The sequence below is a fragment of the Protopterus annectens genome, chromosome 2.part1 (genome assembly GCF_019279795.1).
Source record: "Protopterus annectens isolate FY-2018-M chromosome 2.part1, PAN1.0, whole genome shotgun sequence".
Lineage (NCBI taxonomy): Eukaryota > Metazoa > Chordata > Ceratodontiformes > Protopteridae > Protopterus > Protopterus annectens.
In genome coordinates, this window is record NC_056729.1 from 478,334,137 (window position 1) to 478,348,237 (window position 14,101).

The 14,101-nt window shown below is 36.9% G+C and overlaps 1 protein-coding gene across 4 annotated transcripts in view; it reads left to right on the plus strand.

Annotated features, from left to right (window-relative positions):
* INPP4B (inositol polyphosphate-4-phosphatase type II B) overlaps positions 1 to 14,101 on the plus strand; it is a 4,727,932-nt gene that overhangs the window by 1,213,979 nt on the left and 3,499,852 nt on the right. The gene's annotated exons all lie outside the window — the stretch shown is intronic.

A 14,101-nucleotide genomic window follows, 5' to 3' on the forward strand; every position in this document is an offset into this window, starting at 1 on the left:
AAAAGAAATGAACACATTCTTAAAATCTTCCCTGTTTTATTAAGATACCTCCTCTTCTTACTTGATTTTAGGGTTGTTGCAACTGGCCTTAACTTTCTTTTTTGTTTCCAATGCTTTGAACTCTATCTTTATTTTTATTTATTTACATTTTGTTGACTGAAGTAAAGTGCAGATCACAAATGAGCAGTTATGGTTTAGCCCAGGTTACATACAAAAATAACAAAATTAATAATACGTGGACAGCAAACATTAGTAGATAATAGAAATGATAATAATACTATTAACAGAATCAGTAATACTTGAACAGAAAGAAATAGTAGAATGGAATTGTAGAAAAGCTTTCCATCACTGTGATATTCAGCCTGCGAGTCGTAACAGTACAGACATAGTTCAAGCATGTAGCTATTTCAGCTGAAAGTAATTGAACAAATATACCTTCGCTATGGTTCCATAGAGTTATTATTGCAGGAAGAATAGACCTGTCAGTGGTCAAGAAGGAGTTATTTTTTAAGTTAGGAGGGGGTAAGAGTAGCGGAGAGTAGTCTGTTATATGTGAGAGAGACAGCGTTAACATAAGGTATTAGATAATGTTAGTGATAGAATGATGGTAAAGAATCTGTTTATGTACACAGTTACGAATTTACAGAATATAAATTGCAGTCAGATCAATGGAGTGAATTTCATTGTTAGAAGTGGATGACCCTAAGTACTTTGATTGTGCTGCCTTACATAAAGCTTGCTATTCAAATTTATAGGATTTTAATGTATTATAACTAGGTAACTGCTTAACAGTTTTGCTTTTGCAGGCTCTGTTTAACTCTGTCTTACATTAGATGCAAGTCTTTTAATTTTAGAATGTTATTGAGGCCCATTTTCCACACTGACTTTATTTCATTTCTGTTCTTTAGCAGGCTTGCACCAACTGCCCTGCTGTCCTTCATCGGAGCTGGTATTATTTTGGCAGTTTGCATACATGTTAAAAGTTGTTTGAATTATCAAGTAGTGTAATCAGGCAGCCCTGCTCTGGGTGAGTGAAGTGAGGGTCTCAGACTGCTGGTCCAAGGACTTCTTCCCTACTCCATGAGAAAACTGAGCCCATAACACAGAGAGTATGTGAAAGGAAAGTACACGGCAGGAAAACAAGTCTTTTGAGTCACTGGATGATAGTAGGCTGTCATCCCCACTACCAGTCTTTCTCTGAGATGCCAGTATATTTGGGAAATTAAGGTGTTTAAGATTCAGTAGAGTGAAGTCGATGGTTAGCAGGTAGAGAGAAATAAAAAACATTCATATAAAATGCAAATAGAAAGGGGCTGTTGAGATGAGTGACATCACATGACTGCTGTCTGCCACTTGCTACATATGCTGCTGCAAGGCTCACTGCTATGTGCTACTCATAATTCCCATCTGCAGTTCTCCATCCACAGGCAGTTCCATTCCAGTGCCGTTACATTACATATCATCTGTTTGCTATCTGTGGGCAAGATACAAAATTACAGTACAGTTAAAGAAAACAAAATTGTTGAAAAATGGACAAAAGAAAAAAAAAAACTGTTCTTTCCATACCTCTCAACCTGGAAACATTAAAAATCTGGACAAAGGCACATGAAAAGTAGGTACAACTGGCCAAAAATATGTATGCTGATTAACATAAAATTTGCATACACAATTATGTAATCCCACCCACTTTGGTGGAATTGTGGGATACCAACATGAAGATTGAAATTACTAAATAATAATAAATAATGGCAGACATTTGAATTTCAGACTTTATAGCCCTCAGAAAGTACATACTAATGCAAAACCTGTTATTCTGTCAACTATCTAAGCTTACAGGAGCAATATTTAAAATCTGTCCCTATTTTGGCTTTGTTCAGATTTCTTGCTCTGAGAGATTGAGAGGTATGCCAATGATAAATAAATCATCCAGATGCACCTCTATTTTATTATCTTTTAGTAAATGTTGAAGTCTAAAATGAAAGGAACATAACTCACACCAAATGGGAATCTATTATCACAAGCATAATATACTTTATATCATCTTCAAGAAATACTTGATAAGCAGTCACAAAATCACATTTCAAAACAGCAGTTCCATCTCTCAGGGTGGTACTGACACTTAATTCTTCCACTATAGGAAATAGTTGGAATCACCAAAATAACAGCTTTCACTCTATACCCATATCATGTGGCCAGTTCTTGTGGAAAAACAGCATGCATCTCCACCAGAACTTCTCAATAAGCCTTTATTTTCTTTTCACACCATCACTCACACAGACTTTCTCTGTTCCAGGTTTAACATTAGATTTTATAATCAAGTTCTCCCACACAAAGCAAGGGCACCTCATTTTGCTGCAACGAATAACAATTGTTCCTTCTGCTTTTCATAGTATATTACAGACATTATCTGATTTAATACTGGCCTGTCACTGCTCCACCCTTGGGGTTCCTATTGTGTTATCAAATTGCTGAAACTTCGAACCTGAAAACATCAAACACAAATGTTCGAAGTATCAGCAATTCGAATTAAAAAAAAAAAACAGCTCAATAACTGTTGTAAATATTCCCTTTCTGCACTGTACTGCGATCTCGGAGTTGGTATATTTAAAGAGTGGGGGGTGTGGGGGTGCTGCTTACGACACTTACTTTCTGTCCGTTTTTTTTTTTTGTGTTCGAAATTATAAATCTTCGAACATACAAGTTCTGTCTTGTGGTGTTGGAAGTTTTATACTTTCAATCACGTATAGGAACCCGCACCCTTGTGCAGCACAAGATTCTTTTACTACATACTACAACAAAAAAGTACCCAAGACAACATATTACTTACTGGTGGTGATGTCACTGAGTTTCCTTAAATATTAAGCAACACCTCACTACTACAAAAGGCAGTGAACATATGCACTCTCACTTATAAACAAAAATAGTGTCCCTTTTCTAAATGAGAAAGGCAATATATTTAATCATTCCCATATCAAATTCAAATAAAATAATGCACACCACTTGCCTTTAAGTAACAATTCAACTTATTACCTTGTGTCCTACTTTTTTGTGACAGGATAATAAAATCAAGTAACCAGCCACCACCCCACACGACTTGCCAGTATATTCTGTGGCCATATTATGCAACATTTGCAGGAATTATTACACAATTGTGTCACGGGCTCTGGAAAACCACTCAAAGTCAATGCATTACAATTTACAACAGCATACATCAAAATAATAAAAAGGCTTTAAGACCTGATAGTGGAAAACAAATATAAAATATTAGTGCAACAATAAAAAGCATTTGACAGTTTAATCAAAGTTGGCCCTTTTAAAACTTGCTGAGAATATTTAAAAACAAGACACGTTGACCATCTCATACCATCAACATATTCTCCCCATCCAAACTCGTCACACATTCCCAACACCACGTTATGTAAGGGTTACAGGAATGCACTCTATAAGGCTTTCCAGTATCCATCTATCTCAGACTTCAACACCATCAGAGACTGAACACAAAAAACTTTAATCAAAAATAAGCATACCGCATAACCTGCATTCCTGTCCCAACACACACGTCACACGTATTCGTATGTTTGGCTCCACTCCATAAGAACTGAATAGGTTTTAGGTCATTCTAAGGGCTATATCCATCCTTTCCTACAGTTAATGTGCTCACGCATAATCAATTATCACTTAATAAACAATTCTGAAATACGCACGGCACTTCAAACATAAAAGAAAAAAAATGCAGGGAAATGGCCTAAGCAGATTCATATAATCACCTGTCTAGACACACACAGCCCATCAGGGTGAGGCATGGTCTCATAAGGCTGATGTCATCACACATGCCCCTCCACATTGATGACGTTGCAGGATACGCTGGTGATGCTTGATATAAACTTTCTCAAAAAAAAAAAGTTGTAAATAAAGATAAAAAAATCATGATTTGAAGGGGGTCACTCTGGAATTCATGGCAATCCATTATTTTAGCCTAAAAACTGGGAAACACCGAGGAATTCGGTACAGCTAAGAGGTATGGTTCTTTCCAAAAAGTCTTATTTTTCCACTTTCTGTGACAGAATATGTGTATCGAGCAGAAGTAAGATTTTTCAGGCATATCTTAACTCACTTGGAGTATCATTTGTGAGTCAGTATTTTCCATGTATAGTGTTAATGGAATTAGATGGAAGTAACTACATATTGAGAGTTCAACCTTTTTGCCAAGTGTCCTTCCACAGCTCATGTGTAAACATGATTAGGTAATTCTAATAAGTTTATTTGCTTAGTTATTTGATTATTTGCAGCTAACTTGCCACCAAAATCACACCACTGTCTTGCTCTCCAAACTCTTAAATGGTTAGAATTTCCCAACTAACTCATATTTACTCAACTCCTCACCATCCAGACTATCCTAAGTAAGCCCTTCTCCTGCCCTATCTTATCCTCTCTAGTCTCCCTCTATAACCCACTACGCTCCCTCAGAAGCTTAGACCAATGCCCCTTACAGATTCATAAACCTAAAAAATCTCTAGGACAAAGCTATCACTCACGTCTAACTTATCCCTTAATTGCTAACATCTCTTTTGCACTACAATTTGTCATCTGTTTAACCTTTTTTGTATATACCTTTTAATGTATTTATTTTTACTTAACCACTGTTAATTCTTCACTTGCATAAGCAGTACTGTCAATTTTTTATTCTGTAATTTGAATTTGTCACTTGAACAATTTCTTTGAATTGTATACTTGCATTATTTATAACTGTACAACTGAGAATCTTTCTTATTCGATACTATGTATTTTTCTTCACTTGTATAATTTGTCCTATGAATTATACTTGCATAATTTGAACTGCAGAGCTTTTCTCCCCGGGCCTACGCTAAAAAATGGTGCAAGCTCAGTCAAATTAACCAGGTCAACAAATGTCAAATAAGTAACATTTTATATTGCAACCCATTGAACTAAGCTTGTCCTGAGTGAAATTTACTTATTTGACAATAAAATATGCAAGGCTTGTAAACTTTTGATAATTTTTAAAAGCAAGTTATTTGAGGGGTATCAGGCTTGGCATTTGTTCTTGCATATTTTCTAGTTTGACATTCTTTTTATTGAATATGGTGTTTCTCATTCAGGTTTTACTGTTGGAAATGTAAAATGTGTATATATTTCTATTTGAATGTGCTGATTTCTTTGAAACATTACTGTCTAAAACACTCAAGCTGTTTTTAAGTTATTTAGAGAATGGGAAAACTGTACATCAGTACGCTGATTGGAGAACGAGCATTCTCCTGCAAGGTATTAATATACAAGTAATGCCCGCTGAAGAACATGTCCGCCACTTCATGGCAGCTTATCAAGCTGCCATGGAGCTCGGACTGAGAAAACAGAATGGGTGCCATTATTTTACGCTCGCCAGGCAGAGTTTCTGCTGTTTAGCAAGTGTAAAATAAAATAAAAGTAAAATTAAAAAAAAAGCTTTGTGTATGCGTTTGTGTGTGAAAATGTATGCATGTGTGACTGTGAGAGAGGGATCGGTTAAGCTACTATTTTACACTAGCTAAGTAGCGCTTCTGCTGTTTAGAGAGTGTAAAATAAGGTAAAAGTAAAATAAAAAAAGTGTGTGTATGTGTTACTGTGTGAAAGTGTGTGCCTGTATGAGTGTGAGAGACAGAGCGACTAAGCTACTATTTTACATTGGCTAAGCAGTGCTTCTGCTGTTTAGCGAGTGTAAAATAAAAAGCGCGCATGTGTGTGTGTGTGTGTGTGTGGGGGGGAGTGAAGAACGAAAGTGATTGAGCGATTCCTGACAACATCATGTAAGATCGTTGCATACCTTTCTACCATAACTCTCGGCACAAGAAATCTGGAAAGAGCTACAAATAATTGGGAAACAAAGGGCTGAAAATAGGGACAGATTTTAAATATTGCTCTTATTGCAGCAACTTTCTAAGTTTATAACAGGGATTTCGTTATCATGCATTTCTTCTGAAGCAGAGGTGTTTGTGTGTGTGTGTGTGTGTGTGTGTGTGTGTGTGTGTGTGTGTGTGTGTGTGTGTGTGTGTGAGTGAGTGAGATGACTACAGGCAGCAGCAGTAAAGGTTCACAAACCTCTGCACCTTTCAGTTGAATAAGTCTGGATAAAGCCTAAAATAAAGGGGGAACAAAGGCTCTAAAATAGAAACTTAATTATTGCTCTTATAAAATTACAAATCTGCTAAAGTAAAGGATTTAAGTTAGCATGAATTTTCTGAAGGAAAAAAAGTCTGAAGCTCAAATATGTCATTATGAAGTAATTTCAATCTCCACTGACTGCCAACCAAATGATTTAGGACTAAGGGACCAAAAATAAAGTAAATAATTGGTTATTTTTTTAAATGTTACATTTTGGCTGTAAAATGTTTCCTCCAACACCATTAACATATACTACAGCAAGTCTGAAACATTAGACGGAGAAACTATTTTACATCAAAAATATACAGTAATAAAAAATATATACAAGTAAGTAAAACAACAATTTTACAGCGAGCCCATTCTCTAAGCGCAGTAATGCTCTCCAGGGTGTGTGTTAATGTGTAATTAATGCCCTTCCAGCGGTGTAGATGCATTTTGGGTGTTATTACTTGCTTATGTGCTTAGTTAACTGAATTGTTGCTGTATACTGCTAAATCGCTTAGTAATTTCTTACTCTAGAAATTGCATCATCTTGGGAAGCTGTGTTAAAAATGTATAATAATTATTTTGTGTTGCAACAATTTGTTTAATCTTTCTAATGTTCTTTGTTGTGATCTTTATTAGTTTAAAATGTTAATGCCTTGTTTTTCAGGAAAAAATAGTATGCAAAAAATAACCATGCTTTCCTATTTTTACATCTTTTAAGGACTTAAAACACATAACAAAGAAATAAACCTAGCACAGATTTTAGCACCTCTAATTGCTGAATAGAGCAAAAGAAGGCCGCTGTGCTTCTTAAGTAGGCATGCTCATACATGAACACTGTTCCTGATTACTTCAATTAGTTGAAATCTTGATTTACATGGCATTAAGTGCGTGCATCGTATTATTTTACAATGTGCAGTATAGTGTCTCCAAGCAACCACATCTTTATGCTGTACAAAGCTCTAAAGATCAGAGGGAAGAAGCTGATTTAATTAAAAGGTTGATAGTCTGCATTAAATTGTTGAGACAGTGTAATGCACCTCTGTGCTTAGCTCAGATTTATTTATTTACTTGCTATTTTGAGCCAGGAAATGCACACAGAGAAGAGGCGTTGGGATTATGAGATAGTATGTGCCTTACAGAGCTGAGCAATAGTGCTGCATAATAAATGGGTTTACCAGTCTACACTTGTTACTCTCAAACAAAGACAGTAAATGCAATATGTCATGTGACTTGATCCGTCTGTCAGAGTATTTATGGAAGATAAATATATCTGAATGATCTCTACATTTGAATGAAGAGATGGTGGTGGTATATGTGTGGGCATGTGCATGTGTGTGTTGTATGTGTCCGTCTGTTAAATATACAAATTCATCTTGGGTTCACAGTGTGAAACTGTAAAACATTTCCAGTACAAGCATGCTTTAAAATGGATTAGCTACTTACCAGTACAAGCATGTTTTAAAATGGACTACCTACTTACCTGTGCAACTGCCTAGACACTTTAAGAACCTGGTACTGCTGTTAGTCTAGAAAGTTAAGATTAGATTGCAGGAGCTAGTCTACAAGTAATTTGTAAGTGGCCATTACCAGCTGACTGAAAATGTAATAGCTTTTAAAATCTGCTTTGTTTACTGTGAGACAGCTTGGTGTCTCACAGTTGATTACTGCCTCAAATTACTTTTTTATGAACTAAATAAAAAATAGCTGTTTTTTTTTTCCTTTGTAGAATGGAATATCATAGTTTAATATGTGATTTAGTTATGGTCTCTCTTTGATTGAAGCTGTATTTGCCTTAACAATAGTGAACTGTAGAAATGAAGGTTTGAATCTAACCGCAGCTGCCTTATGTATGCTTTTGCACATTAAGTTCCTTGTGAACCCTTATTAGTGTTGGAACAGTTACAATATGTTACAATTTTCTAGTTGCAGGAAGTAAGAAAGTATAGTATATTTTGAACTGAATCACCGTACCATGTTTTACAGCTGTTTCACAGATAACATATCTTTAGCACAAGAAAGAATGTGGTCTTTGACTTGGTGAGATCAAATTTAGATGGTCTTCTGTTCTTATTATAGTGATATTCAGGACAGCTGTTCTGCACCCTCCCCCCGAATGCTGCATACCATTTTACTTGGAGTACTATCAATTTTAAAGTGTATAAAGATTGTGTTTCTGTCGCTCTCACTGTTTGCCTATTTGTGTGGTTTGACTTATTGAAGCCCTTATAACCCTTCTTCCCCTTATAACCCTGTATTCCTGAAAGTTCCCAATATCAGCTTAAATAGTAGTAGATATTAACAATGAAATCTGTTGACCCATCTCTCAGTGGGCTACTGTCAGTGAAATAAGTTGTTTTTCTTTTTCATAGTAAATCTAAATATGTAATACCCCTTCACTTATCTATCAACATGCATTCTGTGGTCTGCTTTGTATCTTATAATATCTACTTGGTGTATGATAGACTTGTTCATAGCCTAGTATTTGCCTATGAACCTATCAGTTTGCAGATTCTTACTAGCCTAGCCAATAACCAGAGGTCAGAATCAAACCTTGTACTTTCTGTGTCTGTGAGGTTAAGACCCTAAACATTAACATCACCCAGTCCTCTTTAGCCTGAAGCTCTGCACGTACCAAATGACTTGACCCTTAATACCGACCGCCACCCTAACTATCATGAGAATGATACTGAATTAGTTTCCAGTTAACAATGCTAACTGCTTTATGGCATTATTTCTTTGATTCCATAATGGTCCTTTTAAATTTCCCAAGCACAGTTACCCTCAGTTTTTTCTAAAGCGTGTTTCCTACTTATTTGTGTTGCACAGTTCCTGATGATGAATAGTTATGACATTTATAACTACAACATTTGAGTAGACTGTGCTTTCCCATTAAGAGGATGTTTATTTTGTGGCACTATACTGTTTGGAACCACTAGCTGAGTTATTCACTTTGCTACTTTTCTGAGCAGGTTAGTCCATAGTGTGAATAGCAGCTTACTTCTTATGTCCTGCAGTTATCTGCGTTGCTAATTGTGTACAGCTGCTGAAGGTAACATCTGTTAGGTAATCTGTTGTCTTGGAGTTAGAGATGAAAAAGAAAAAAATAATCATGAGTAGAACTGAAGCACCTCCATTAAGTAATGATGAATAATACAGATATTCCCACAAATTGCTAGCACAGCAAGAAAAAAAGCAGGCCTAGCTGTTAGTGTACTCCCATGAACAGATAAAACAGCTAAGGACAGAGCTCTGGTGAATAGATGGGAATGGAAAAATGGTAAATTTTGTCAGATATATAGGCTGTTTTTTCCCTCAACCCAGGAAAGTCTAAAACTGCGAGGTAAAATTAAATAATTGTTTTTCCTTGGGGGTTGATTACTACAGACCCCCAATATGTAATTCTCTGCAAGATTACTATATTTTAGGGAGATTGTTGCAATGAATTCAGAGCAGTGGTGGCTTGAAGAATCTGTCATGATAAAATGGGAAACAAATATGGCTCATGATTATCTTTGATGGCACTTTAATAAAGAATATGTGAGGTAGTGAATAAAGATACAGTTAGATTTGTGTTCAGGTCATACCATGCAGTAAAAGATTGATTAATAAGCTTTTTCTTCTCTACCAGCTGAGCCAGAGCAAATCTTAATGAATTTCTGTATTCTTCCACTAATGTAGTTCACATTTTTGACTATTAGATATATTTATTTATTTTTCATTTGTTTACTGGGAGGGGGGGGGGGCGACTGGGCTTTCAGCAGAGGCCCAGGAAGAAATGATCCAAAGTAAAATTTAACAAGCACGCATTCTATTACTTATTAGTTAGACAAAATTTACATAGTAATCTTAGTTATAGAGTAAAATTAGTAATCTTTATAGAATACAATAAAGATGTAAAACTTTTCAGTAATGGACAATGAGTACAAGTTGTAGTTCCAGGTGGGTTAAAAAGGTTAAATTTGGGGGGCTGGGGGGTTAAAGAGAGGAAAGAAAGAGATAGAGGGAATAGGGGAGAAAACTGTTTACTTAGGAGCGTGAGAGATTATTGAGAGAGTGTAATGGGTGGAAGAAAATAAGGTAGAGATATGGAAGAGATGAAGTGTTAGATAGAATGAAGGGGAGAAGAGTGTTTACCTAGGGTGAGAGAGTTAGGGGACTAGAGAATATAGTGCATCAGCCAGGGGCTGTGCATGAACAGAGCCAGTTGTTAAGTGTGCCCTGAAAAGTTGTTTAAACTTTGATGGATTGGTGGTATTTTGGATATGTTGAGGGATGGTATTCCAGTCCCTTGATGTATGGTTAGAGTAAAGAGAATTGCTAAAAGTGTTGTTAGAGTTTATGACTTTTAATAGGAGTCTATTGGACGACCTTAGGGTTCTATTATTGGAACAGAGTTGTAGTATATTTTGAAGTGCTGGCACTTGTCGGGTTGGTATATTATGGTGTGGGCGGTTGTGAGTTAATGGAGGGATAGCAGGTTGGGTAGTTCTAGCCAATTTAGTTGGTGAAGAGCTGCATATTGATATGGTCTGTTTGGTGAGTTTGTGCCAAATCTGGCCACTTTGGTATAGCAGGATTCACGTTTAGCTATGTCAGTTTTCATAAGACTGGTGAAGATGGGTGAGGCATACAGGAGGATGGATAGTAGGTGGGGCCTGGCAATAGCTTGCCTGGTGGAGTTAGTGAGATATGATTTAACTCTTTTGAGAGCCAGGCTTTATATGGGTCTTTTTTATAGGTAGTGCTAGGTGTTTATCAAATCTCAAGCTGTTGTCAGTGGTGACTCCAAGCAGTTTAGTGTGTGAGACAGGTTTAATTTTAGTATTGTCTGCTGAATGGATGAGGAAGGAGGATGTAAGGTTAGGTGTTTTGTTATTGGAAAAGAGCATTTTTCGTTTTATTGGGGTTGAAAATAAGTTGATAGTTAGAGAGCCAGGATTCTATGGCTGAGAAGGATTGTTGAGTTATTATTTTTGGAGTTCTGGAAGGGAGGGTGCAGTACAGATGAGTGTTGAGTCATCTGAGTATTGTATGATAGTGGCTAGGTTGGTGGTGGAGTAGATCTTCTTGATGAAGATAGTGAAGAGGAGGGGCCCTAGTACTGAACCTTGTGGGATGTGTACTGTGACAGGTAACAGGGAAGATAGATCACCTTGCCATCTGACTGCTTTTTGTCAACGGATAGGTATTTGTGAAAGCAGGCGAAGGTGGTTTGGTTTAGGTTTAATGAAGCGAGCTCACTGAGTGCTCTTTGGTGAGAGACTGTACTTAATGCCTTGGACATATCTAGGAAGATGGAAGACATTAGTTCTCCATTAGTTTTTAGTTGGCTGACTCTGTTGTTGAAGCTTGTAAGGGTAGTTGTGGTACTGTGGCTGGGTCTGAAGCTTTATTGGGAGTTGTTAAGTAGGTTATTGATTAGAAGGCAAGTTAAGTAGGTTATTCTTTAGATAGAGGAGATGAAGACACTTATTTTCTTTTCAGATATACAAAGTAGAGTTTAACACTTAAACAGAGGCGCATGCAAATAGGTAATAGAATTACAGAGCAGTACACTTACTTTCCTGCATATGCATCCTTAAACGAGCTGATATCCCACTTTACATATTAAAGGCCCTCTTGATGTACTAAGAAGCTGTAGCACTGACTAATAAAGAGGATTACGATCAGGTCTCTGACCATAGGCAGTCTGTTGTGTGTTCAACACACAGATGTTAAGAAAGTAACCTTGAATAAAATGAAGCTCGAGAGGTGAAGGTTGACATCTATGTAGAGAGCATATAAGAGCTATAATCAGAGAGACATGATCATAATTTTTTTGTAGTGCATGGAGTGTGGTGATTATGCTCTGATATCACATAAAAGACAAACCAGTTAAGTGCTTCTGTAGCATGAGACACAATTTTAACAATTGTTAAGCACCCCTGATTAATCTGTTAAGTGTTGCACTAGGCAGTAAAATATGTCAGTAGTGGCCAGCAAATATCAGTGGCAGAAATAAAAGCAGATTTCTTTCTGCCTGCTGTCTGCAGTGGTACTCTGTCCCTGGCTTTCTTTCCCTAATGGAAGATAACATGTTATGCTGCATTTTTGACAGTACTTTCTAAATGCTTTACTGTTTTGAAAGCCAGCAAAACACTTAGCACTTTTTTCTCTAACTAGCAGTACGTAGAGCAGATGAAGCTTCATGTACTACAAAGAATTATGATTGAGTCTCCAATCGTAACCCTTCCTTATGTCTTCTTGATGGGGATGTCAAGATTTACCTCTTGAGCTTTGCTCTTGAGGTGAATTTCTTGGCATCCCTGTCTTGATCACATAATATTGTTGTTACGATCAGAGACCCAATCACGCGCATCTATTTAGTGAGCATATATAGCACTGAGTTTACTCGCTGATAGTGGGAAAAAGATAAACTTTTTAACATTTTGTCTATTGCAAGACCTGATCATAACAGCACTTTAGCAAATACATATAGGGGGTGCATAACAATTGTTAAGCATCTGCTGTGATGAGGTCTCAAACTAGGGACTAACAGCAAACCGTGTCAGATGGAAAGAACAGCAGGAAAAGGTAAAACAGCTTATTTTCTGCCTGCTGATCCAGTCTCTCAACTGTCTCTGAGTTTGTCTCATATTTTTTCTCTTCCCTCATAAATTTTTTGATTTTTTTGGTAAATCATGGAGGATTACAGTTGGTCAGTAATGCTTCTTATTTTTCAGAAAACACATGTTGATGCACAAGCTGTTGTTTATTAACTGTTTAACTAAATAAGCGCAATAGTTATATTTCGTTCTTTGTCCTTTCGGAAGCTGAAAAGTTTGCCGTTGTTTCTTTGCACATTACTGGCTTTTAAAGCCATCAATACACTTAACTCTTTTACATTTTCCTTTTTTTTTTTTTTTTTGTAATTGGTAGTACATGGAGCAGGTAAAGCTCCATGCATTACAAAGAATTATGATCAAGTCACTGATCATAACCTTTTATTACGATTTATTGACATGGATGCCTGGATTCATCATTTGAGCTTGGTTCTCAAGATGAAATTGTTTTGACATTCAAGTGTTGGACACGTAATAAGCTTATTATGAGTGAAGACCAAATCATAGTCCTCTGTGTAGTGCATGGAATATTGAGTACCCTCTGAAATCAGGAATAAGATCAACCTTTTAAGGACATCCTTAGCTTCACTGTTGAGGTGAATTTCTTGACACCCGTGTCTCGCACACAATGAGCTAGTTATAATCGGAGATCTGATCTTAATGTTCTCTATAGTGCTTTGAGGATTATCTTCTCTTTGTACTACCAATTACAAAAAAAAAAAAAAAAAAAAAAGAGTAGAAGATCAAAGTATTTTACAGAGTCCTTAAAATGCTTAGTGCTGCTGCACAAACAGAAAGCAGAAGTGGTATCTCTGAGAAACCAATAGCTTTAAAAGGGTCTATATTATGTTGCTGAACATTTACATGTTCAAACGTCATATGGTCGACACCATATGATCGAACATGTAAATGTTCGAACATTTCAACAGAGATCTCTTTATAGTGCGGAAATGGAAGATGTTCATCGTGCATACAGCTGCAGTCATAACAGATGGGTTCTCCTGCCATCAGGCGGGTCCTGGGTCGGCCGAATTCCAAAGTCTATGTCCGGCGTCAGTTGTTGTCGCTTTCTTTCCTGACGTCAGTGCGACAGGGGTATATAAGACACAGCCGACGCCATTTTCTTCAGTCTTTTTTGCCGTGCGGTGCCCGAAGCAGAAGCAGTTCGCAAGTGCCTGTCGGCCAGCTCCAGAAATTACGAAAAATTGGAAACCGAAGTCTTCTTAAAGCTAAGTACCCCGTTGGGGAAACTTTTCTTGCCTCAGACCGATGTCAGACAAAGTTAACAATTGTATTTCTTGTGGGAAGCAAATACCGCATAAGGATTTCCATTCCCTCTGTATACCTTGTTTAGG